General features: G+C 40.5%; 1 protein-coding gene across 4 annotated transcripts in view; it reads left to right on the forward strand.

Moving 5' to 3' along the window:
- Positions 1–508: 508 nt before the first annotated feature.
- Positions 509–25,077, forward strand: part of DAGLA (diacylglycerol lipase alpha) — a 135,696-nt gene continuing 111,127 nt past the window's right edge. For 2 of the 4 annotated variants that reach the window (XM_067462536.1, XM_060770747.2), the window contains exons 1-2: positions 509–675; positions 3,443–3,495. The gene's annotated coding sequence lies outside the window, so the exon portion shown is untranslated. The remainder of the gene's footprint in view (positions 676–3,442; positions 3,496–25,077) is intronic. The other 2 variants (XM_067462537.1, XM_060770738.2) reach the window with 1 other exon arrangement.

The following is a 25,077-nucleotide window of genomic DNA, read 5'->3' on the forward strand; positions in this document are numbered from 1 at the left end:
GCCAGTTTATTTATTTATTTATTTATTTATTTGCTTTATTTCTATACCGCATTTTTCAGCCCTTAACAGGCGACTCTGGATTGTGTTTTTACGGTATTCCCTCTTTGTCTTTTGCACTTTAAGCAGTTTACTACTATTGACTTCCCTCAATGTTGGCTCTTGACTGCCTTCCACATAATCTGCCAGTGCGTGTTTCTCTTCTTCTGTTTGTTTCACTTGCAGAAGCCCTCTCTGATATTATTATTATTAGTATTATTATTAGTATTATTATTATTGGTCCGCAGTGTAGTTTCAAAGTGCATTTTAGGTCAGTGTGGCTGGGGAAGCCTGAGGCGGGCTTCAGCCCTGCAGCGCCTGGAGGCCTCCTAGCCTTGACAGCGCTTTGGGCCTCTTTCAACACTAGGGGGCGCTGAGGAAAGAGAGAGAGAGAGAGAGAGAGAGAGAGAGAAAACCCACCTCAGCTGTCTCCATGGTTACCGCTGGGTGCGTACGGGGCCTTACGAAGCTGACGCAGTGGGCGGCCCGGCGAGCGGAGGCGGCGGCGGCGCGCGCGGAGGCGGCGTTGGAGAATCGGGAGGAGCGGGGGCAGGCTGCCAGCCAGCCCCGGGATGGAGGCAACGGCAGCAGCTCCTCTGGCCAGCCGTTGGCGGCGTCGCCGGAGACGGCGGCCAAGGGGTGAGTGGCGGCGGCAGTGAGGCAACCCAGGGCGGGTGGAGGCCCCTTCTGTCCGCGGGCGGGAGAAAAGGAGCCCCTTCCTCATGGCCCCCTCCCTGCCTTGGCGCGTGGGGCCCCGTGGGGAGGGGAGGGGAAGAGCTGCCCTCCTCCCTCCCTCCCTCCCTCCCTCCCTCCCTCGGCGGGGGCCTTTCCTCACCGAGAGGCAGCAGGCCGCGTTGCCATGGAGAAGGGGATGCCTCCCTCCCCCTCCCCTCCCCACTCCCCTCCAAGCAGGTGCCTCCTTCTCCCGCTCTGGGCGAGGTCGGAGGGGTGAAGGGAGGCCAGCGTGGCCTGGCGGCGCGAGGAGGGCTTTTGCTGCATGTGCCCGCCCTGGCTGCTCGCTCTCCCCGCTTCCCAGCCCTTTCTTTCCTCCTCCTTGGCCTGGGCCTGTGCTCCCCTTCCCCTTCCTAGCCCTCGCTGGGGCGTTGCTGGCTTTCTTGCGGGCTCCAGTGTCCGGGGGAAGCCCAGAAGCGCCTCTGGAGCAGCCCCGGGTGCCTTTCTTTCCGTGCCTCCTCCGCGCATGACTGGGTGTGTGCAGGAGGAATGGGTGGCCTTGGGTCTTAGAAGCCCTTCTGCAACATTCTCCGCTACTTTCAGCCTGGAGGGTGGCTTTTTTACCCCTGTATTTGTTGGACGAATTGGTGACACGTTGCCTTGTTTGCCTTTTGGTGGAGCTTGAAGTCTTGAAGCTCATTCTGTCTTTGAATTTCAGGAGGGATTAAGGGGGGAAATGTCCTCTGCTCTTTGAATGTACATTCTGGGAACCGGCTTTCTATGCGTTAGCGTTTACTTTGCACCATTCTTGGAGATCTTTCTATATCGTGGCAAGACAAGGGAGGAATTTGTCATTCGTCTCTGAAGAAGCTCTCTATTAGGTCGGAATATTATACAGTAGACTCTTGGGCCACATCTGCACTGTCAGTCACATAATGCAAATTGAAGCTGCTTTATATGGTCAATGTGGACCACTGGTTCCCAGCCTTTTTTTTAACCAGGGACCACTTTGACCAGGGACCACTCCCTAATATTAGTACCAAAAGGGTTGTGAATCAGTTTTTGATCCACTTTAGATTTGATTTGGGTATTAGGGATTCAGAAAATTACATTGGATAGACTACATGGACTCTGGTTTCCCATAAAGAACATATGCCATCCAGTAGTCGCCATCTGCTCGCCCACAGAAAACCATATTTAATAAGCCTCGGCACTATAAGAGGGTTTCGTGAGACCAGTTGCTCTCGTTGCAACTGTGTAGTAATGGTGAGGCCGCAGACCATATTTTAATTCTTGTGGGCCACTGGTGGTCCACAGACTACAGGTTGGGAAGCACTGATGTAGATTCATAGTATGCAGTTCAGCTGTATTGAACTGTGTTGTTGAAGGCTTTCATGGCCAGAATCACTGGGTTTCTTTGAGTCTTCCAGGCTGTATGGCCATGTTCCAGAAACATTCTCTCCTGATGTTTTGCCCACATCTATGGCAGGCATCCTCAGAGATTGTGAGGTCTGTTGGAAACTAGGCAAGTGAGGTTTATATATCTGTCCAGGGTGGAAGAAAGAACTGTATTGAACTGCATTATAAGTCTTCACTGACCAGGGCCATAGCCAGGATTTCGAATCGGGGGGGGGGGGGGGCTGAGTTTGTTTCGGGGGGGGGGCTGAGTCCGAGTGAAAGAGGGTCTACCCTAGCAAACCTTTTGTATCGTTACCCCAATACCCCCATGCATATGGGATATATTGAGTAGGGTGATCAGATCATGATATGAATAAACATAACAGTTTAAATATGCACCAGTAAGGCCTTTTCACGAACCACCATGATAATTTCAGGGGGGGCTGAAGCCCCCCAAGTCCCCCCTGGCAACATGCCTGTCACTGACCATATAAAGCAGTTTGTAGATAGGGCCTCAGCTAACCAGAACTCAAGCAACCAAAATTCTCAAGCAAGCAGCAAATAGTAGTAGTAGTAATAATAATAACTTTATTTTTAACCCGCCCTCTCTCCCCAAAGGGAGACAATTGGACTCAGGGTGGCTTCCATAAACAATTGGACTCAGGGTGGCTTCCATAAACACAAATAAATAATACTTTTTATCAGAAATGTTCTATTAAGTTTTGTGTTTCTTTGTCTGTATTTGATTTACTATATTTCAATATTAATATCAAGTTAATACACAATTTATGGTATAAAATAGTATGAGGAATTATATTAGGGCTGTTTTTAATAGTAACTCTCAAGCAACCAGAAATTACATTCATATCCGGCATCTACCCATCCAGTTGACCAAGAGTTTGCTGTATAATATTATTGCACAGGACAAAATCTATGGAAAGTTAGTTGTGTTTACATATATTGAAATCAATAAGGCCTTGTCATATGTAAAATGAGTTTGTGCATTTTCATAAACCCTGCTTAGTTCAGTGGTACATTTCCAAGCATGCATAGGATTGCAGGCTTATTCCACTTGGTTTTACTGGGACTTAAGCATGTCTGGTTTTTCACTGGATACTGCATTTCTGTTTGGATGGTTGCCTAGTGGTCAGATAGTGAGCTGGGAATGACAGATTTTGCAACAAACTGCCTCAAGGGATTTATAGCTTAGGAAGATGTAGACAAAATTGGTAAAAGGGCATAAAGGGATAAGCCTGTAGCCAGCTTACAATTATGTGCCATGTGTATGCCTACACCCTTGCTGTGTACTTGACTGGGCATTTCATATTCCTCTTAGATGTGCTTTCTAAATGAAACAGCGTGGGATGAAATGTATGGATCTGTAAACAGGTAATGTAAGCCTGTGAAAATGTGCATATATTGGATGGCTTGGACTAAAATGTTATATGAAGTAGTATTCCTTGAGATAATCATGCTGAGAGTGGAAATATATAGTAGATCTCCTTGCTAAGGGTGTTAATAGGTGACATTTGATGCAGTGGTGATTGCAGTCGATTAAACTGTGTTCCACAGTTGAGAATTTGAAACAATTGATTAACTCAGTTAATCAAAGTATTATTAAGCAGAGCAGATCATGAAATTCAATATTGTAACACGTAGTTGAGAGGACTATGAGTGTGGAGTGTGAAATTGTGCCAAGCCTCACAAACTTTAGGAATGTACATTTTGCTTTATTCATCTGTTTCAAAGATATCCCCTTTGGGGAGATAAAGCGGGGTTTAAATAAATATAGTAATAATATCCTTATGATGAGAATGATCTTCATGGGACAGATTATTTTTGCCTTCTTTAAGCACGTCTCAAGATTGTACTGTCAATTATGCTACCTCTGTGCATATAAAAATGGAGAGCATTTGGTATTTGTTTCAAGCCTTGACAATGTTGTCTCTGGCCCTAGTTGCAAAATGGCATATAAGGTCCACGAGAATCACCTGGGCAAACAATTCTTTTATTCTGTTTTGAAATCATCCCATATTACAGAGTGAAATGCGTTCAAACATGTTGGCAGAAAAAAATCCATGTTAAGTTTAGCAGTTCTCTTCTACAGGCCTTCTTTTGGATCATTCAAGTGGTGAAGTACATTTTCCAAATGCTGATTAGGGTTAATTTAGAACATCTGCTACATTATACTGTGATGTCATTAGAAAAAGTTTTTCATACTTTTTAATTGTTCTTGTTGTTGGCAGAAGTAGTCCTGATTAAGCCTCTATCGTCACACTTTATGCTTTTAAAACAGGCATGGACAAACTTGGGTCTTCTAGGTGTACTGAACTTCAACTCCCACAATTCCTGACAGCCAACTGGCTGTTAGGAATTATGGAAGTTGAAGTCCAAAACACCTGGAGGGTCCACGTTTGCCATGCCTGTTTTAAAAGGTTTTAATTTCTCTCTCCTTGTCCACTTTGCTCCTTTGTCCTTGTCTTACTTATTTCTGTTACTGAGCTCCAAGCACAAAAGTAACTCAGGCCCCATCTGCACTGACCATATAATCCAGTTTTGAAATGCATATTATTTACTTTAAACTGGATTATGTGAGTCTACATTGCCGTATAATCGTGTTGATCCAGATAATCTGCATTTAACTGCATGATATGGTAGTGAAGATGGGGGCTTAGTGGAGGAAGAGGATAGGGGCAGAATCTTGCCCTTCCCATAGCCTCTGCAGCATTTTCTAACTTGTGTGTTATTCTTCATGAATAACTGTCTTCTTGACAATATGTATGTTACTTGGCCTCATAAGTCCCTATAACCTGTTGGAGAGCATAATTTTTTTTGCAAGATACTGTGGGTTTCTTTAACCATGCCCAATAGTAATTCCTCCTATACTTCTTGGTGAACTTCTTTAAAAATGAAAACAATTTATTTAAACCCACTTCCCTGCCATGGTATTACACATAAAAGAGATCATGGCTGGGGCTTAGTTTCTTACGGGTTCAGTCCTGGAATCTGTTTTACTGATGGCTTTCATGTTTGTGGAGTAGGAAATCTTCTGTAAATTTTAATTTAAACATAAAAGGAACGATCCAAAGTTCTGATATTAACTGCTGGCTGGGGTTTAGCCTCTTGAATGACTACTTTAAAGTTGGGAATAAAATCCAAAGTAGATTCACCACCTTCTTGATATGGAAGGTTTCACTCACTAGGACAGAGTCTTGAAAAATGTACTGTAATCCATGTAAGTACTTCCTAAGCATGTGCTTTTACATCAGTACTAGGAAGGTTAGTACTTGAATGAGGGACTGCCAACAAATGCCAGCTGCTTTAGGCTCTATTTCAGAAAAAGGAAGTGGCAAAACCAACTCTATATTCCTTGTCTGAGGCATAAGGTCGCCATAAGTTGACAGGTAACTTGAAGGCACATATACACACAAAATATTGTGCAATTTGTACTACATATAGGATATATCTATGTTATACTCTTATAGCAGTTAGATATAATTTTAGATGCCACATATGAGAGCTGTGTATTGTCTGTGATAACAGCTTCTATGATAACCTGATTTAATCCTCAGTTCTTCTTTTCAAGGTATTTTGGAAACCGTATCTCAAGGAAAGGCATTAGGGAATTTTAATTTTCTGGTACCTAGTATTCTGCAGAGTGGACCCATGATAGTTTAATGGTATCAAACTGATAAATGTCTCATGTAGATAACTTAGAATTACAACTTAGGCTTATTGTAAGGATCCCATCCAAGTTTGTGTCTGAGCCATTAATCAACTTGGTCACATAATTATGAAGGGATTACAGGGATTTGACTGTGATTGATTGACAAAAATTTCAGTTAATATCGAGAAAAGGCTACAAATCACTGAATGATTATATTATTATTTACAAGTTATCTAATATAAAATGGAATCCATTGTGCAGTTTTTAAGTTAACTTCCTCTTTACTAGTGTTAGAGCATAATTTTCTGCTTGAGGAGTAATTTTTTATTGACAGTGGTAATTTCTCTAAAATATTGTTATATATATATATTAAATCTACCAGTCAGCATAATTAAACCTAGAATGTTTACATTAGACATTTTAAATTCATTTTCTTATTATGGAATAAGTCTCCCTTATCCAAAATGCTTGGAACCAGAAGTTTTTCATATTTCTTTTTGGACTTTGGAATACCTGTATTTCCATATACAAGTGAATGAGTGATGGGGAGAAGGGGCTAGTCATACATCCAGTGCCCACTTCCTCCTCAAGGACTGTCAAGACACTTTCTGCCCTTTGAGCAAAGTAACTGGAAATTCCTACCCCACTCCTTCCCCTGTGAGCCTGTTTCATTTCCTCTGGGCTTGATGCACATGGCAGCCAATGTGTTTGCTCTAAGCTCATCCTTAAAGCCGTTCCCAGGCAAGGGCAAAAATGTCTGGGAAGTCTTCTCTGGTGAAGTTCACAGTGCTCTCTGGATGTCAGTGGTCTTTAACTCTCATTACCCTCTCTCTTTGCCCTCCAAATCCTTCCAGTATTTAAAGTTGGTCATGATTGTTACGTGTGCCAAATTTGGTCCAGTTCCATCACTGGTGAAGTTCATAGTGCATAAAAAGTTAATATTTCAAAGTAATACTTGGAATAATGTATAGTGAGACAAATTCTGTATTGCCCGTTAAATGTTTGGCTGTGTCAATAAAAATGAATACTGTAAAAAGAAGTCATTCATGTCAATAGGGTTCACTGTCATGTTCAATTTAGCTTAGCCCAATGAAGTTTAGTAATGTATTGCTCCCACGGGTACGGAGGTTGCACTGTATTTCTGCACTTAAAGAATTTGAATATAAATTAGGAGGTCAATATTTATTGAAAATGTTTGTTCATAATGTTTTGTTACAAACTCTATAGAACTTTCCTATTAGAAGACCAAATTCAGATCCTTGCTCACCCTTTTCTACATGGCCTTGGACTGTTAGGCTGGCCAGCCTCATCAGGTTCTTGTGAGAAAAAAAGAAGATAGTCATTGTAAGCTCCCCTGAGTTCCTTTGGAGAAGGGCTCCAGGGATTTTGAGATGAGAGAGTGAACATGGAAGATGAGAGAGTTGCCCTACTTGTCAATGCCATTATGCAATCTTGCCCTCAATATGCACATGCCCTTGCAGAACTTCTGCTCATACTTTTCTGTAATTCTTTTCAAGGTGCAGCTAAGTGCTATTGAGTATGCAGAAACTGAATTGGTCAAAGACTATAGTGAGATTAAATAAATATAGATCATGATGCATTGAAAACTATGAAATGCTATGACATTTTCAAAAAGCTGTTCCCTAGAGAGCTGATGCTAGAATTATCTCATGTGATAAAGGGATTATTGAATTTCATGTTAAGTAGAAGGAGGAACCATCGGTGTTTGCTTGATTTCATTGTAAGTACAAAGAAAAGTGAAATGTGGCAGCTAAGGGATAACTGAACCACAGGATGTCCTTATGAAATTCTGTTGGTGGCTTTGTTAAATATGCAAGTACAAATTATTGAGTTTCCCATTATTTGCATTGCTGTTGTTTTTTGTTGTTTTTTTTTTTGCTACTACTTAGTAGCTAAGTGATGTCATAGTAAAATTAATTGATATTTCTCTGTAACTAGACAATATGGTTGGAGTATGATCTATAAAACCCAGTGTGCTATCTCAGGAGGTGCAGATTTGTGCCCAGTTGGACTGTAGATTAATGTTTTTAATGTTTTGAGATGCAGGAGGTATACAACTTATTGCTATCTCTGTTTAGGCAGCAGATATCATATACAGTGAGCAAGTATCTTCTTTTCCCATACCAAAGCATGATGAACCCCATCTGCTGGATCCAAACTTTACCGTTGTAAAGGTTGAAATGCAATTAAATGACAATCTGATTAAAACCTAATTCAAAGTAACAAACTTCTCTCTGCAAAAATGAAACTGTTTTGTATTTGGAGCAAGCCTGTTTCCTTGCAATTAAATGCCGTGATTCCCTATATATGAATTAAAGTTCAAATGTGAAAAAAATGCATTGCTATATTAAGATGTTTATAGCATTAGTTTATTTTTATTGAATAATATTAAGTCAGTAGACATATACTTTTAGCAGGAATAGCTTATATAAATCACAATCTATCTATGTATATAATAAAAGTCAAAGTTTGTATGTGGCGAAAGTGTGGCGGTGTATGTGCTGGCTTTCTGATTGGCTGCCGCTGTGGTGCTATTTGCATATGGTCTCTGATTGGCCGGCTTCAACAGGAGCCCCAGGTGGAGAAAAGGGTTCATGACAGAAACAGGGACATAAGAGAAGAAAATTTGCATATGGTCTCTGATTGGCCAGCCTCAATTCCAAGATTCCAAGATGACAAAGAGAGGAAAGGAAAAGGCCAGGGGCTGGGTCAGAAAATTACCAATACAGACCAAACTTGGCACACAGAACCTGAAAGACCCACTCGACATCCTACTGCAGTTTGGAGAAGGATGAACCGTCGATGATGGGACTTGCAGTACCATCACTCACATTCTGAGACTGCTGTTAACCTCATCCAATGACAGATCAGGACCAAACTTGGTACATAGACCTCTCATGACCCACTTTACGTCCTGGTGTGGTTTGGCCAGGGATGGACCATGGATTATGGGACTTGCAGTACCTTTGCTCAATTCTTGAGACCACTGCAACCCTCACCCAATTACCAATAAAGACCAAACGTGGCACACTGAGTCTCCACGATGCACTCTACGTCCTGGTGGGAGGATGCACCATGGACGATGGGACTTGCAATACCTGCACTCCCTTCCTAAGACCATTACAACTGCCAACAATGATGGATCAAGACCACAATTTACACAGAGAGCCCGCATGACCCACTCTACATCCTTGTGCGGTTTGAAAGATTTTGGCAATGGATTATGGCACTTGCAGTCACCTCACTCCCTGAGACCACTGAGACCCTCGCCAATGACTGATCAAGACCAAACCTGGCACACAGTCCCCATGACCCACTCTACATCCTGGTGCACTTTCGAGGAGGACAGACCATGGATGATGGGACTTCAAGTACCTCCACTCCCTTCCCAAGATGGCTGCAACCCTCATCTAATGTCCGATCAAGACCAAACTTGGCACACAGAGCCCTCACAACCCACTCTACATTCCGACGCTGTTTGTAAGAGGATGGACGATGGATGATGGGACTTCCAGTACTTTCACTCACTTCCTGAAACCACAGCCACACTTATCCAAATACCAAGAAAGACCAAACTTGGCACAGAGGGCCCCCTTGGCCAACTCATCATTCTGGTGAGGTTTGGGGGAGAACAGACTATGGATGATGGGACTTGCAGTACCTAAACCCACTTTCTGAGACCACTGTGACCCTCATCCAATGATTGATCAAGAACAAAACTTTCATGGAATCACTGGAGTGTTGTCTGGTTTCCAAGCTGTATGGCCATGCTGCTAGAACATGGCTATACAACCTGGAAACCACTCAAGACTTTAGTAAGAATGATTGGAATGGTAGCCATAGAAATAACCGTTGTTATTATATGTCTTCAAGCCGGCTCTGACATACAGATGATACCCCATCATAAAGTTTTCTTAGCAATATTTATTCAGAGGTTTGCCATTGATTTCCTCTGAAGCTATGAGAGCATAACATGCCCAAGTTCATGCAGTGGTTTTACATGGTAGAGCCACACTTTGAATCCTGGTCTTCCAGCTTACTAATCCAACATTCAAACTACTGTACCATGCTGGCTCTTATAGATAACATGTAGGTACTGAATTACTTTTCTTGATTATATTATGTGAGAAAAGTATTGCTCAGTGACAGAATCCACATTTTGTATGCAGAAGACCCGAGATTCAGTTCCTCATATATCTAGTTAAAGGGTCATGGATGGCAAAATTAGGAGAGGATTAATTTCTGACACCTTGGAGAGTCACTTGCAGACAAAGTAGACAGTTGCCTCCAGAACATGGCCACATAGCCCGGAAAAACCTACAACAACCCAAAGTAGACAGTATTGGCTGGAAGAATGGATTAGCTCACTCAGTATGAAGACTGAAAAGTATTTGAATGCAAAGGACAGCAATTTAGATCTTGTTGGTTTTAATTGTACATATTTAAATACTGTATGTGCCTTACTTACTTAGGTGATCCCTCGTTTGCTGAGTAGAATAGTCTTCCAGGATCAGTATTCTTGTGGGTCTGTAGGTGACTGTGGAGTCCTATTCTTGACCTGCATCTTCTCCCGCAGTGAGGGCATTGGTTGCCAGGTGGAAGGCGGTCTCGGTCGGGGTTGGCTTGACGCGCCTTCCTCTTGGCATGTTTCTCTCTCCCCCCCCCCCTCCCCCAATATTTTTATTGCAGATAAAAGAATGCTCCTTGAAGCTAGGAGCTTCCAAATAATTCAGTGAGATAGAAATAAATAGTTTATTTTGTTACATAAAAAGAGTGGGAACAATGCATTTTAGATAAGTAGGAAAATTTATACCTAATCAGGTGTGGGGAAAGAAGAAAGAAGAAAGAAAGAAAAAGAAGAGACTGAGAGAAAAAAAGAGAAAAAAAACAGGGTGGGGTGGGGGTAGGGAATCACTCCCAGGCCTCCCCAGGTTGTTGCATCCTCTTACTATTTTTGAATATACCCAATTTTGCTGTCGGATTCGTGTTGATATTTCATTTGAGTTTCGTTTATGTTTTAATAATATATATTCCTTTGTTTTCTTCTTTTATAAAGTTCAGGACTTTCCCCCAGTCCGGTCTGTGAACGTTTACTTTTCTGTCTGATATTTTTTGAGTAAGGATATCCATATTCATTGTATCCATTACTTTCAGGATCCATTGATCTATTGATGGTATATTGTCGGATTTCCAAGTCCTGGCTAGAGTGATTCTCTCTGCCGTGGTGAAATAAATTGCCCCCCCCCCCCCCGGTATTTTTGTCCATAGAGAAGTTTGTTATCCCTAGGAAAAAATACTCAGGTTTTACGTCAAATTTCAGTTGTAGGATTAATTCTATTTTTTGTGTGGATTTGATGCTAGAATTTCTTAACCTTTTTCCATTTCCACCACATGTGGATGTAATTACCTGTGTGTTTTCCACACTTCCAGCATTTTTATTTTATTTTACCCTTACTAAATTTTGATATTTTTTCAGGTGTCAGGTACCATCTATAAAATGATTTGTACCAGTTCTCTTTAAGATGTGTTGAATATGAGTATTTCAATTTCTTTCCCCATATCTCTTCCCATTCTAACATTGTTATAGAGCGGTTTATATATGCTGACCATTTAATCATATTTTCTTTCACCTGTTCTGTTTCCGTAGACCATATTAGTAATTGATGATATATTTTTCTTATTAATTTTGTATTTGCTATTAAAATCTTATCCCAGAATGTATCTGGGAAGATGTGAACTCAACGATGGACAAGGTATAGGGATTTTATCTTTGAAGATCCCACCGCTATCACCGGGAGGTGCTTGTGTGTTGCTGAGGTTGGCAACGGTAGGCCCTAATAATGGAGGTATTTTACCTCAGGAACTTTTTAATCTCACTGCTGCCACCAATTATACAGATGTGGATGTTATGGAGGGAATTCACCTCAGGCCTCAATTATGTAGAAGAGTATATTATGGAGGAGGCCAATTATTATTAGTAAATTAAGGTAACTGCCACCAACGTGAGGTATTTGAGGTACCACCGATGAGATCTGGCTCTATAGACGCAGATTAGTTGAGGTGAGACGGTTTTCAACAAAAGATAATAAGTTTATTGTGTACAAAGCTTATAGTTGCAGGCTGTTAAATAACTTGTGGAACTTTGAATATCACGTGGTTTATAATACAGTCCACTCTTCCAGATAACACAGCTTGTGGCTAACTTTCACTGAGGTGAAGCTCTCTAGTGAACAACATTTCACTACTATAAATAGCCTTTCAATTTGATCTTCCTTTGATCAAATCTCTGATCTCTAGTCCTTCCTTAACTAGGGATCTTAACTAGGCTTCCTTTAGTCTTCTTTGACTGAAGAATCTGGCCAGGTTTTTTTCTTCAGCCCTTCTAGACTGATAAAACACCAGCCGCTCACCCACAAGTCTCTCTCTCAGGCCTTTCCAAGCCTCACTCTCAGGCCTTTTTTTAAAAACGCACATAACTTTTCCTGCTTGGCTCCGCCCACTCCTCTCTCTCATGAGCTAGCCAGCCTCGTCTCCTTGGCAACGCTCACTGTGGATTCAAACCAGATGACTCCAGTTTTAGCTACTGTTACAAACACAAATACATACTCTAACAGTTAAACACAAACATAATAACAATGACTTCTGCACAGTATCTTTTATTCCAAAACCTATTTTATTGTCAATTTTATAATTCTCTTTAATTTGCCAGTATTGAAAGCACAAGAGTGATTGATCAATTTTAAGTTTAGTTCTTCTATTGTTTTAAGATTAACTCCTTGTATATTAATTTTCAGCAGTTGTCTGTATGAAAGCCATTTTTCTCTGGGCAGCTCCCTCATGTGTTCGCCCTCGTTAGGCGAGAACCACCTTGGTGTCTTTGTGTATATTCTCTCTTTGTATTTATTCCAAACTTGAATAAGGGCTGCTCTTGTATAATGATTTTTGAAGTGTCCCCCCCTTTTGCTCTCTTTCTCCATAGGTAACTGTGCCATCCCTGTACCAGGTCAAAGCTTTCTAGAGCTAGTATTTTCTTCTTCTCCAGTAACGACCAGTCTTTTAACCACGTTAAGGCAGAGGCTTCATAATACAGCTGTAGGTCAGGAAGGCTTAAGCCTCCCCTTTTTTTATCATCCGTCAAATTTCTGTAGCGAATTCTAAGATTTTTTTACCTTTCCAAATGGCACGTTTCTCTCTTTCACCCTCAATTCATGCCTCTTCAAATTCTGCAGCACTGCTGGTCACAGCTGACCTCCAGCTGGAGCGCTCAAGAGCCAGGGCTTCCCAGTTCTCAGTGTCTATGCCAGAGTTGTTAAGGTTGGCTTTGAGCCCATCTTTAAATCTCTTTTCCTGTATGTGCCAACATGTTTCACAGAAATCAGTGGGAGATAAAAGTCCTAAACTTTGGTTGGCTTGTGTTCCTTGGTTGTTATGGGAAATTCCCGCTTAGCACTGGGACAAATTAAAACCCTCAAAATACCATGGGCAGTATTTCCACTGTGCATGAAGGGAATGTTGCTGTTCAATGTACTGTTGCAGCCCTTATTTATTTATTTATCGAGTTATCAGCAACCAGTCAATTATATTACATTTTTAACAGAAAATGTATGCATGCAGCCCTTGCTACTTTTTTTAGGAAGCTAGATATTAGAATGGGATAAAGGTGGAACTGAAATTAAATCTTCACGCTAAGTATTGTGACAGGGAGCTCACCATATTTTAAAATATTTCAAAAGTTCTTAGGAAAGGTGAAGCAACTTTGAATTCTATCCATTGAGAGTGGGCAGAGAAGTTACTCCTTTCAATTTTTTATTTAGTGGGTTGAATCTTACTTAAAAGATATTTTGGTGCATGCCTATACAAAAATGTTCTACAAAGACAACAAAACACTGAGATCAGTGTGAAGGCTATATCCTGATCTCTTTTAAGGTGTATGGGCATAATGGTTCAACATTTACCTCTTGACAACATCTTACTTGCTCAATTGAAATAATAGCTCCAGTATTTTTTCTGGGGCACTGCATTCTGTTCTGCACATGCTACTATGAGAATCCCTGTGGAATGATTGCTGAGGCAGTGCACACAGAGAGAATCCATGTTGAAAATGGTAGTCTGTACACAATACAGGCAGTCCTCAAGTTGCCAACAAGATAAGTTCTATGTATTGTTGAAGGCTGTCATGGCCAGAATCACTGGAGTGTTGTGTGGTTTCCGGACTGTATGGCTCTATTCTAGCAGCGTTTCCCTTGGTATTTCACCTGCATTCAGTGAAGATACCAGTCACGGATGCAGATGAAACATCAGGAGAAAATGCTGCTAGAATAGAGCCATACAGTCCGGAAACCACACAACACTCCAAGACAGACAGACAGGTAGGTAGATGTGCATGCTTTTGGATAGCATTGGGGAGGGTTAACATCCCTATGGTGTTCATTTTGCTATCTGTGCACACCACTTCCTGTCTCTGTGATAATTGATTTTGAAAAAATTGGCTTGTTGTGGAAACAAGGATTGGTGAGAAAGCTTCAGTGGAGACACCTTTCCCCCATGATAATTCTTCCAGGAGTGAATTTTCCTTCCTGGAGTAGATTTCTCTTACATCCTGCGGTCTCACCCCCATTTGTAACTATGAGTCGTTTGTAAGTTGGATGTTTGGAACTCGGGGGCTGCCTAATTGTGAGCAAGATACTCTAGCTTCCAATTTCTTCTTTAAAAAGTTGCTTGGAGAATCAACTAATGGAATTAGAAATAGAGAAGCTTACCTCAAAATGAATTGGCCTTCAAGGGTTATCCTCCACAATGATGGGTGGAAGTTGTAGTTCAACCCTCATGATTCCAGTTGGAAGATGCTGCAAAAACAGTTTACTTTTTGGTTTTAAAGAAGTTAAGTATTGGGGAAGGAAGAAGGCCAAAATTGGACCCTTTCATCCAAGAAGATGCAAGAGTTGCCTTTTACCTAGTCTGGGCTCTCTGATTAGCTTTTCACTTTAGGGACAGGGTTGGACTTGTATCATACAGGGACTGATAGCCTACCTAGAGAGGGACTTACTGTGTTGTTTATCTCAACTGAGTTTGCACAAGTTGAACAGAGGTATTTTATTATGTGAGTACCTTTGGCTAAATTCCTGTGAAGTACCTAAACAGAGTAACAGTTTACAAGAAGATGTGTGCTGAATGTTGGGCTTTCTTCCATCAACTCCCTTTTCAAAAGACAGTGGCGCAGATATTAATGTGTATAAGAGAATTCCACAGAAAGGAATTTCATATATATATTTCATTGTGCCATCATAGAAATGCTCTATATAGTGTGACAAAATTTCTATAATGGCATTAGTTTGATAAATAGCTGATTCATTGTAGAAGTAACAGAGCTGCATCCGTTTGAAGCAAGAGCTTAAAAATGTTAATACAAGTTGAACATTCCTTAACTGGAATTAAAAAATCCAAAGTACTCCAAAATATTTGTTTCGTGCACAAAATTATTAAAAACATTATATATAAAATTATCTTCAGAATATGTGTATAAACTATATCTATATAATATAACAATATAATAAAAGTGAATGTATTTATGTGGGTGATGGTGCAAGTATGTTTGTGACTGATTTCCTATTCGTTCCCACTTTCACAGAGCCCTGTGACCCCACCAATGGCGGATCTGGACTAAACTTGGCATACATACCCCCCCCCCCAATAACAAACAGAAAATACTGGGAGGGTTTGGGAGGCATTGACCTTGAATTTTGGAGTTATAGTTCACCTACATCCAGAGAGCACTGTGAACCCAAATGATGATGGACCTGGACCACACTAGGTGCGCACACCCGACATACCCAAATTTGAATACTGGTGGGGTTTGGGGGGAATTGACCCTGAATTCTGGGAGTTGTAGTTCACCAAAGTTTGAATCTGGACCATACTTTGAATACTGGCAGAGTTAGGGGGAATTGACCTTGAATTTTGTGAGTTGTAGTTCACCTGTATCCAGAGAGCACTGTGAATCAAAACAACTATAGATCTGGACCAAACGTGGCACGAATACCTAGGATACACAATTTTGATTGCTGGTGGGGCTCGGAGGGAATTGACCTTGATTTTTTAGAGTTGTAGTTCACCTGTATCCAGAAAGCGCTGTGAGCCCAAACAACGATGGACCTGGGCCAAACGTTGTACACAGACCCAACATGGCCAACTTTGAATACTAATGGGGATGGAAAAGTTTCACATGATGGTGGGAGTTGTAGTTTATTTATTTATTTACCTTACTTATATACCGCTGTTCTCAGCCCGAAGGCAACTCACAGCGGTTCACAACAAATACGAACAGCAAAAATTCAGTGCTACAGTATAGAAACAGTTAACAACCTAACACATTACACAATTAATAAACAGTTACTACAATACCCATTCACTGTCGTCTCATCATCAAAAACATGTTCCAGGTTCGTCATCCATTGTTCCATTCCAGTAAGCTTAGTTTAGCCATATTCTTATGCATAGCATAGAGAAGGGAGCATGGTTGAGTCCAACAATTGAGCCCGTAGAGGTATACTTCTGGTTGAGTCCTCAGTGGCTTTCATGGAATTATAAGCGACCCATCCTGCTTTCTTGTGTCTGTTAACTCCGGCTTTAGTTCATTTCACTTTATTTTCTTTATTTCAGAGGCATAGGAAAAAACCTTTGCCCTGGAGGAGGAGCAGAGCTCTGGTAATCATAAATATTTGGTTTGGCAAGGCCATATAAAATATGTGAACCCTGCCAAACATGCTTTTGTTCTGTGTATATCTTATTTACTTGGACCAATTAGCTTGATCCCCCACCCCCCACCCCACCCTCCTTACAAACATTTCACATCTCTGTCCATTTCTAATGTTTCTCTTGTTCCTGGTATATTTGTTTTGGGAGGAAAGGCAGTGAAATTCCCAAGGTTCTCTTGTAGTTCTTTAAACTATTTCCCAGATAGGGTAATATAGTAAGGTATACAATTGCAGTGCCATCAACACATGTACAGCAAACTATGAAGCAGCAAAAAAAACAAACAACCTTTTAGAAACCTTTTTCTGTCCATTTACTACTAAGTAAGTGCATAAACTAAAAACTGATTCAATTTTGGACCAGGAGGAATTCACCCAATACTAAACTATTATAAACAAAGTATAGGTGTACATCTCCTCTACTTTTGCAAGGGAGGTTGAAGGAACAACTTAGAACTTTTATTTTCCTTCACCTGTCATATGTTAAAATACCAGTGATTCTTGGATTATGTAACGTCTATACTATGGTTTTGGAGTTGGGTGCCATCTATATGCAGATGACGTGCAACTCTACTACTCTTTTCCACCTAACTCCAAGGAAGTCCCTCGGGTGCTGGACGAGTGCCTGGCCACTGTGGCTATCTGGATGAGGAGGAACAAGTTGAGGATCAATCCCAACAAGACAGAGGTCCTCCTGGTCGATCGTAAACCGGATCGGGGTATAGGGTGGCAACCTGTGCTGGACAGGATTGCACTCTCCCTGAAGTAACAGGTCCACAGTCTGGGTGTCCTCCTGGATTCATTCCAAAGAGGGACATCTCTACCCTGCCATGAAGCCCCTTCCTTTGGGAGAAAGACCCCCACTTGACCCCAGACCCTTTTAGGAAGCCTGCCCTCCCTTACTAACTCTCTGCTTTAGCAAAGGAACAAGGACCGAGAAGGGAAATTCCTGGGACTCCAGCCTGAGGGACCTCTTGGAAGTTTTAAATATATGCATATATATCTATATAAATAAAAATGTAATGTTAGTGCGTGCTACCATCAGAACTCAAAAACCACTGGGGGAATTGACACCAAATTTGAACATAAGACACCTAACAGTCCAATTTATGTCCTCCACTCAAAAAAATGATTTTGTCATTTGGGAATTGTCGTTGCTGGGATTTATAATTTACCTACAATCAAAGAGAATTCTGAACTCCACCAATGATGGAATTGGGCCAAACTTAGCACACAGGGCTCCCATGACTAACAGAAAAAACTGGAAAGGTTTGGTGGACATTGACCTTGAGTTTGGGAATTATAGTTCACCCACATCTAGAGAGCACTGTGGACTCAAACAATGATGGATCTGGACCAAACTTGGCACGAATATCCCATATGCCCAAATATGAACACAGATGGAGTTTAAGGGAAATAGACCTTGACATTTGGGAATTGTAGTTGCTGGGATTTATAGTTCACCTACAATCAAAGAGCATTCTGAACTCCACCAATGATGGAATTGAACCAAACATGGCATACAGGACTTCCATGACCAACAGAACACGCTGGAAGGGTTTGGTGGGCATTGATCTTGAGTTTGGGAGTTGTAGTTCACCTACATCCAGAGAGCACTGTGGACTCAAACAATGATGGATCTGGACCAAACTTGACACAAATATTCCATATGCCTAAATATGAACACAGATGGAGTTTGGAGGAAATAGACCTTGACATTTTTGGATTTGTAGTTACTGGGATTTATAGTTCACTACAATTAAAGAGCGTTCTGAAACACACAAACAACAGAAATGGGGCAAACTTCCCACACAGAACCCCCATGACCAAGAGAAAATACTTAAGGCCATCCAGTCCAACTCTCTTCACCAGGGCAAGAAAATGTAATCGGAGCCCTCCAGACAAAGAGCCATCCAGTCATAAATATAGATAGATAGATATGATTCTCACACACACACACAGGCACAGATATAGTATCATAGATTTGAAAGAGACCCTTAAAGAAGGACTATAATATGTTGCATATTCCAGAGTAGGCAAACCAGAAACTCTCCACATCAACACTGACAAAGAATCAACAAGAAATACTGTTTACTCACAAGCATAAAGGAATTACATAAATTGGAAACCAACACTTTCTCATTACTTTATTTTCCAGATCACCAGACTGGGCCACAGCAACGCGTGGCAGGGGACAGCTAGTGTGTGTGTGTGTATATATATATATATATATACACACACACACACACACACACACACACACACACACACACACATATATTTAAGCACTGTCTGAATAGCCGGCCGTGTCTCTGGAATGGGCCTGGGTTCTCTTTGCAAACCAAATGTCATCCTTTTGTAAATCATTAATGACTTTAAATAATTATCATATATATCTTCTTAATCTATATCTAGGACAGTTTTAAATGGGGTATTTTACTATTTGATAAATCGTTTTTTAATGTTTATGTATTGTATTTGAATTTGTGTCCCAGCATTGAATGTTTGCCGTATATATGCTGTGCTCTGCCCTGAGTCCCCTTCGGGGTGAGAAGGGTGGAATAGAAATGTTTTAAATAAATAAATTACGCTTGAAGCGCAGGCATCAGCGGTGGCCAAGAGGGCCTTTGCACAATTAAGACTCGTGCGCCAGCTGCGACCGTACCTTGTGAAGTCAGATCTGGCCAGGGTGGTCCATGCCTTAGTCACCTTCAGATTGGATTACTGTAATGCACTCTACGTGGGGCTGCCCTTGAAAATGGCCCGGAAATTTCAATTGGTACAACGGGCGGCAGCCAGGTTGCTAACTGGTGCTTCTTACAGGGAGCAGTCAACCCTCCTGTTCAAGGAGCTCCACTGGCTGCCGTTCGTTTTCCGGTCCCAATTCAAGGTGCAGGTTCTTACCTACAAAGCCCTGAATGGTTTGGGACCCGCCTACCTGCGTGACCGCATTTCTGTGTACGAACCCACATGATCTCTTCGATCAGCTGGAGAGGCCCTGCTCGCGCTCCCACCTCCTTCGCAGGCGCGATTGGTGGGGATGAAGGAGAGGGCCTTTTCGGTCGTGGCCCCCCGACTCTGGAATTCACTTCCCAAGGACATCAGACATGCCCCAACGCTGGCAGTCTTTAGGAGGAGCCTGAAAATGTGGTTATTCCAGAATAAGGAAACTCTTAGCAATATGTCCTCCCCAGAATAAGGATAACTCTTCCCAGAATAAGGAAAACTCTTAGTAATATGTCATCAAATGCACTTTAACATTGATTTAGGATCGCCTGCGTGCCCTCATCTTTCTTTGAAAACCCTATCCTAGTTATACCCTACCTTGTTCATGGCCAGCATTATTTTTTAAATTTTAAATTATTACATTTGGCCCGGCCTTAGGTTTTCAAATGCTTGTATGTTATTGTTCATTGTTATTGTTTACTGTTTATTTTTGTTTTGAGATTTATTTTACTGTTTTGTATTGATTATTTTGTTACTGCCTTCGTTTTATTGATGTACTGCGGGCTTGGCCTCATGTAAGCTGCACCGAGTCCCTTGGGGAGATGGTAGCGGGGTACAAATAAAGGATTATTATTATTATTATTATTATTATTATTATTATGTTGGTGGATCAGATAGATTGGCGGGGCACGACAGCTTTAACCAGAAGATAGTCATATTACGTTTCTCATACAGTTGAGTCATTTTATGTGATCTTGTCTTGTAAGCTTGGTGCCAGTATGTCAACAGCATTGGGGGGCAAATGATCCATGGAAACAATTGCTAGGGAGTTTATATCCTCCTTCCTTCGTTTGATGTGAATCAATGCTCTGTGACACAAACATCAATGGGAACTGCTTGGAAAATGTAAAGAGTGATTCTATTTTATGATTGAATGACTTCTTACATAACATGCCAAAAGGAAGCTTCCTTGAACACCTTGAACTTTAATACAAGAGTTCTTTTCTCAGGAAATCACGTGGGGATGGCAGGTGCTGTTAAGCAGTCTTATATATTAGATAGCATTTGATATACTTAATATGCACCATGGGGGTTACCCTTTTTCTTCCTCTTATAATATGTTCAGCCATGGCTTTATGTATGAAGTGGAGCAAGTATTTGATTGGATCTTTAAGATCTTTGTGTACTCCCACTGGCATTTCTTTAGAAACCATTGAAGTATATTAAAAATTTGAAGTGAACAACATCATTTCATTTATGCACGCAATAAGGGAGAGGAATAATCTAGTCTTAACCTGTGTAAACATGTATGTTTAAGATTTGTAAACTAGCTGTTCTAGAAAATACTTTAAATGGGTAAGAGTACTGCATTTTTATCATTACAGGTTGAACATCCTTTATCCAGAATTGCAAAATCCAGAATTGTCCACATGGCTCACTGAGACAGTAGTGCCTTTGTTTTGTGATGGTACAAACTTGTGTACAAACTTTATTTTATAGGATTATTACAAATATTGTATAAAATTACCTTCAGAATATGTATAAGTTATTGTACTAAACATACATGAATTTCATCTCCAAGTTTTCTCATTATGTATGTGTAAGCAAATACATTTATTGAAATCCAAAACACTTCTGGTTGCAACCATTTTGCATAAGAAATAATTAACCTGTATTATTATATTTCACTGCTTTTCAATGTTTTTTAAATGGTTGTTAATTTAATTGCAAATATCCATACAGGGTAAATATCTCTTATATCAGAGTTTTTCTAACTGCTCCTCCATATGTTTTGGACTTCAACTCTCACAATTCTTAACAGATGGAAATCTGGCTGGGATTTCTGGGAGCTGTTTGCATAGGCATACAAAATGAGATATCTTGGAGATAGGGCCCAGTTTAAAGCAGTGTGGGGTTTGTGTGAAAAAAGCATAAAATAATAGTAGGAATCATAATCACAGCAGTAATCTGTGTTTGAAATAAACCTATTATCCAACTAGCCTGGCTGAAACTGAGATCTCAAAAATATACTCGCTTTAAAAAAAACCTGGGGTTGAGACTGCACATGTATTTTTTGTGTATGTGTATAGTTTCACATCATTTGACAGAGACAAAGAGACAACATCTTATAGAAAAGATGAGCCAATGAAACCCCTTTTCATTGCTGAAACCCTCAGCAAAGGACAAGAGGGATCCTCTCACCTCTTCAGGAGTCTACCGTATACCATGCAGCTGTGGACAAGTCTACATAGGGACCACCAACGCACTGCAGACTACTTCAATCAAAGAAGTCAGCCATAGCAGAGCACCTGATGAACCAACCTGGACACAGTATATTGTTTGAGAACACAGAAATAATGGACCACATTAACAACTACCGCGTCAGACTGTGATTTTGGCTTTCTCTAAGTTACTGGCTGATTTACTTCAGTGTGCAGCCAGCTTCATTAAACAGAAATCTATACTAAAACATTTAGAATTCTTAGTTTATTTTCATACATTCCCAGAGTATACAGTTGGTTAAAGTTTTCATCTATACATTCAGCTATGTGATCTCATGCAGTTCGATATGAGTGATGGTGATTGAATTACCAGCTATTATCACAGATAAATGTTTTGCAGTTTTGAAAAAATATCTGGCAGAAAACTCCTTCTTTGGGGGGCTAACTAATCATTTCTGTGTTCCCATATCTTGCATTCACAGCGTAGAAATTTCAGGAGAGAAAATGCTGTTGTAGCTGAGAAGCAGAGATGGTATTCCTGAGGCAACATAACATGACAGACTAAAACATTTTTGAATCTCCTTTGGTTAATTTTTTTCTGTATAATATGTTTCCCTCATGACTTTTTGTGTCATATTTGTCTTAGAGTATGTAATGAGTTCTTCAAGGGAGATATGCCTACCTAGTCCAGGAAGTCTTCCCTCCTGCTGGCAGCAGAGTAAATGTTCATAAGAAAGATGGGAAAGGAATGGAAATTCTCTTTCAGACCAAGAACTCTACGTAATATGCTTAACTTCCTGAATCCTAATAGCTCCAGGATACAGATTTTCAAACAGAGCTTGATTAATTATCCAGGCAGATGTCTCTGGCACTACCAGTCAAAAGACATTGTGTAGCTCTTCTGTCTTTTCCTTCTTAATGAATTTTATGTGGTTAAAAAAAGGATTGCAAGTGAAAGATGTTGTCAGCTGTACACCACAAAATATAAGTGAATGAAGCAGGGCAGTTGCACAGTAGAAGGCTTGTATGGAAGGAACTTCTCTGGAGAAATTCACCTCCAAACCAGTTGTTTTCTGTTATTATTTTAGTGGCCTTTTAATGTTATGTTTTCTGATTAATACTTTGAAATCACCAATACCAAATTCTAATAATGAAGTGGTTAGACAATAGTTACTAGGGATGTACGAGACATTTAAAAATGGTTCAAAAGACATTTCAAAGCAGGGGATGATGGTGTTTTGTTTCTAAAGTGTTTCTAAAGTATAGTTAGTGAAAATTTGTTACTTTAATGAGAGTAACGAAATTTTGTTAGTGTTTTATTATACTAATTGCTCATAATTACTATAACTGGGGAAACTTCAGGGGCTCCTTTCTCCCTCCTTTTTACCGCTATTGGAGTGAAACTCACTACAATGATAGAACATATTTACCACTCTTAGCCTACCCAATTTCAGAACATTTCATTTATCCATGAATTTTGGGGGAATTTTTCAAAGTTTTTATAAACAACATTTTTAATCATAAAGAAAATATGTTTCTAGTTTGAAAGTATTATTTCCTGTTTAATTGTGTAGTCCTTACTTTGAAAGTAGTGATTCTTCACTGAGAACATTGCTTTTGTGCCAAAAACATTGTTCATTGTTCAATTTGACGATGTTAAATTGGCGGACTGGATATCAAAATGTGCTATAACATGATGTCCCTCATGCAAAGATAAAGTTTTTGCAGTTTAATAAACTTTCACCATGTTTTTATGATAGAACCAATTTGGAAATGGCATTTATAAGTCAGTAACAAAAACCATAGTGTAGAAACCACCGAAGTACCCCTGACAGATGGCCATTCAGCCTCTTAACAACAACAATAATGACAGCAGGATTGCAGAGAAACAACAGGAAAAGCTGACACGATATGAGGATTTAAAGATTGAACTGCAAAGTCTCTGGCACAAGCCAGTAAAGGTGGTCCCAGTGGTGACTGGCACACTGGGTGCAGTGCCTAAAGACATTGGCCTGCACTTAAACACAATCGGCGCTGACAAAATTACCATCTGCCAGCTGCAGAAGATCACCTTACTGGGATCTGCATGCATTATTCGCCGATACATCACACAGTCCTAGACACTTGGGAAGTGTCCGACGTGTGATCCAATTCAACAGCCAGCAGAGTGTCTGCTGTGGACTCATCTTGTTGTGTTTCAATAATAATAATAATAATAATAATAATAATAATAATAAAGAAAACTTTTTTCTAGTGGGAAAGTGTTATTTCCTGTTTAATCGTGTAATCCTTATTTTGAAAGTAGTAGTTCTACTCCAGGAACTTTGTTTTTGTGCCCAAAACTTTGTTGAATGGGTGGGTGATGATGTTAACTTGGGGGACTGGATAGTATACTACAGCAAAATATGCTATAACATTATGTCCCTCATGCAAAGACAAAGGTTTTGCATTTTACTAAACTTGCATCATGTTTTTATAATAGAACCAATTCTGAAATGACATTTATAACCCAGGAACAAAATCATAGTGTAAAATATTAAATTTATTGGAACTCTGGCTGGCTACGGAGGGGCACATCTCTCTGATGTTGAGCAGTGCACTGCATTCTGGGAATTGTAATTTAGGGCAGGGCCTTTTGAATTCTCTGACATAGGGCTCCTTCTCAAACTACATTTTCAAGAGTACATTTTCCAGAGTGTTGTTCTTAGCAAACTCTGCCCCCTTTTCCCCTGCTCCTAATGGCAAGACTTCCATTAATTTACAAAGGAAAGGCAAGGTACTAAGGAAACTTTTTTGACTTTGCTTTTAGTTTATCTCTGATGATGCCTGCCATAGATGTGGGTGAAACGTCAGGAGAGAATGCTTCTGGAACATGGCCATACAACCCGGGAAACTCACAGCAAACCAGTGAATGTTTTTTGTGGGTGAACTCACAATGATACATTACCAACATCACTGGCCACATACATCCGTCATCTCATGTCCAGTCCAAACCCTCACCGCGGGCCCAACATGCAAACTTTCTTGTCACAAAACCAAGTTTTCCCACAAACCAATGCAACTTGCCCTGAATGATTGCACTGATTATTACATTTTTGGCACGGGCCATGCCCACGTATCAGATATTGCCTCGTAAGTATGAATTTAATGAATTTGATATGACTTATGAGGACTAACAAAAAAAATGCATACCTCTAATGATTACTCTTAACTATCCAAGCATAGATGGAACTATTGTTTAGCCCTGAGAATCCCTGAAGATTTTGAATTGGAAAAGGAAGATTCCCACCCAGATTTCCTCTGCCAAAATGTCTGTTCACAGCATATTTTTATTACACTACCAGGGGACCTTTAGAAGGGCCAA

This window comes from Anolis sagrei, chromosome 1, assembly GCF_037176765.1.
Source record: "Anolis sagrei isolate rAnoSag1 chromosome 1, rAnoSag1.mat, whole genome shotgun sequence".
Classification (NCBI taxonomy): domain Eukaryota; kingdom Metazoa; phylum Chordata; class Lepidosauria; order Squamata; family Dactyloidae; genus Anolis; species Anolis sagrei.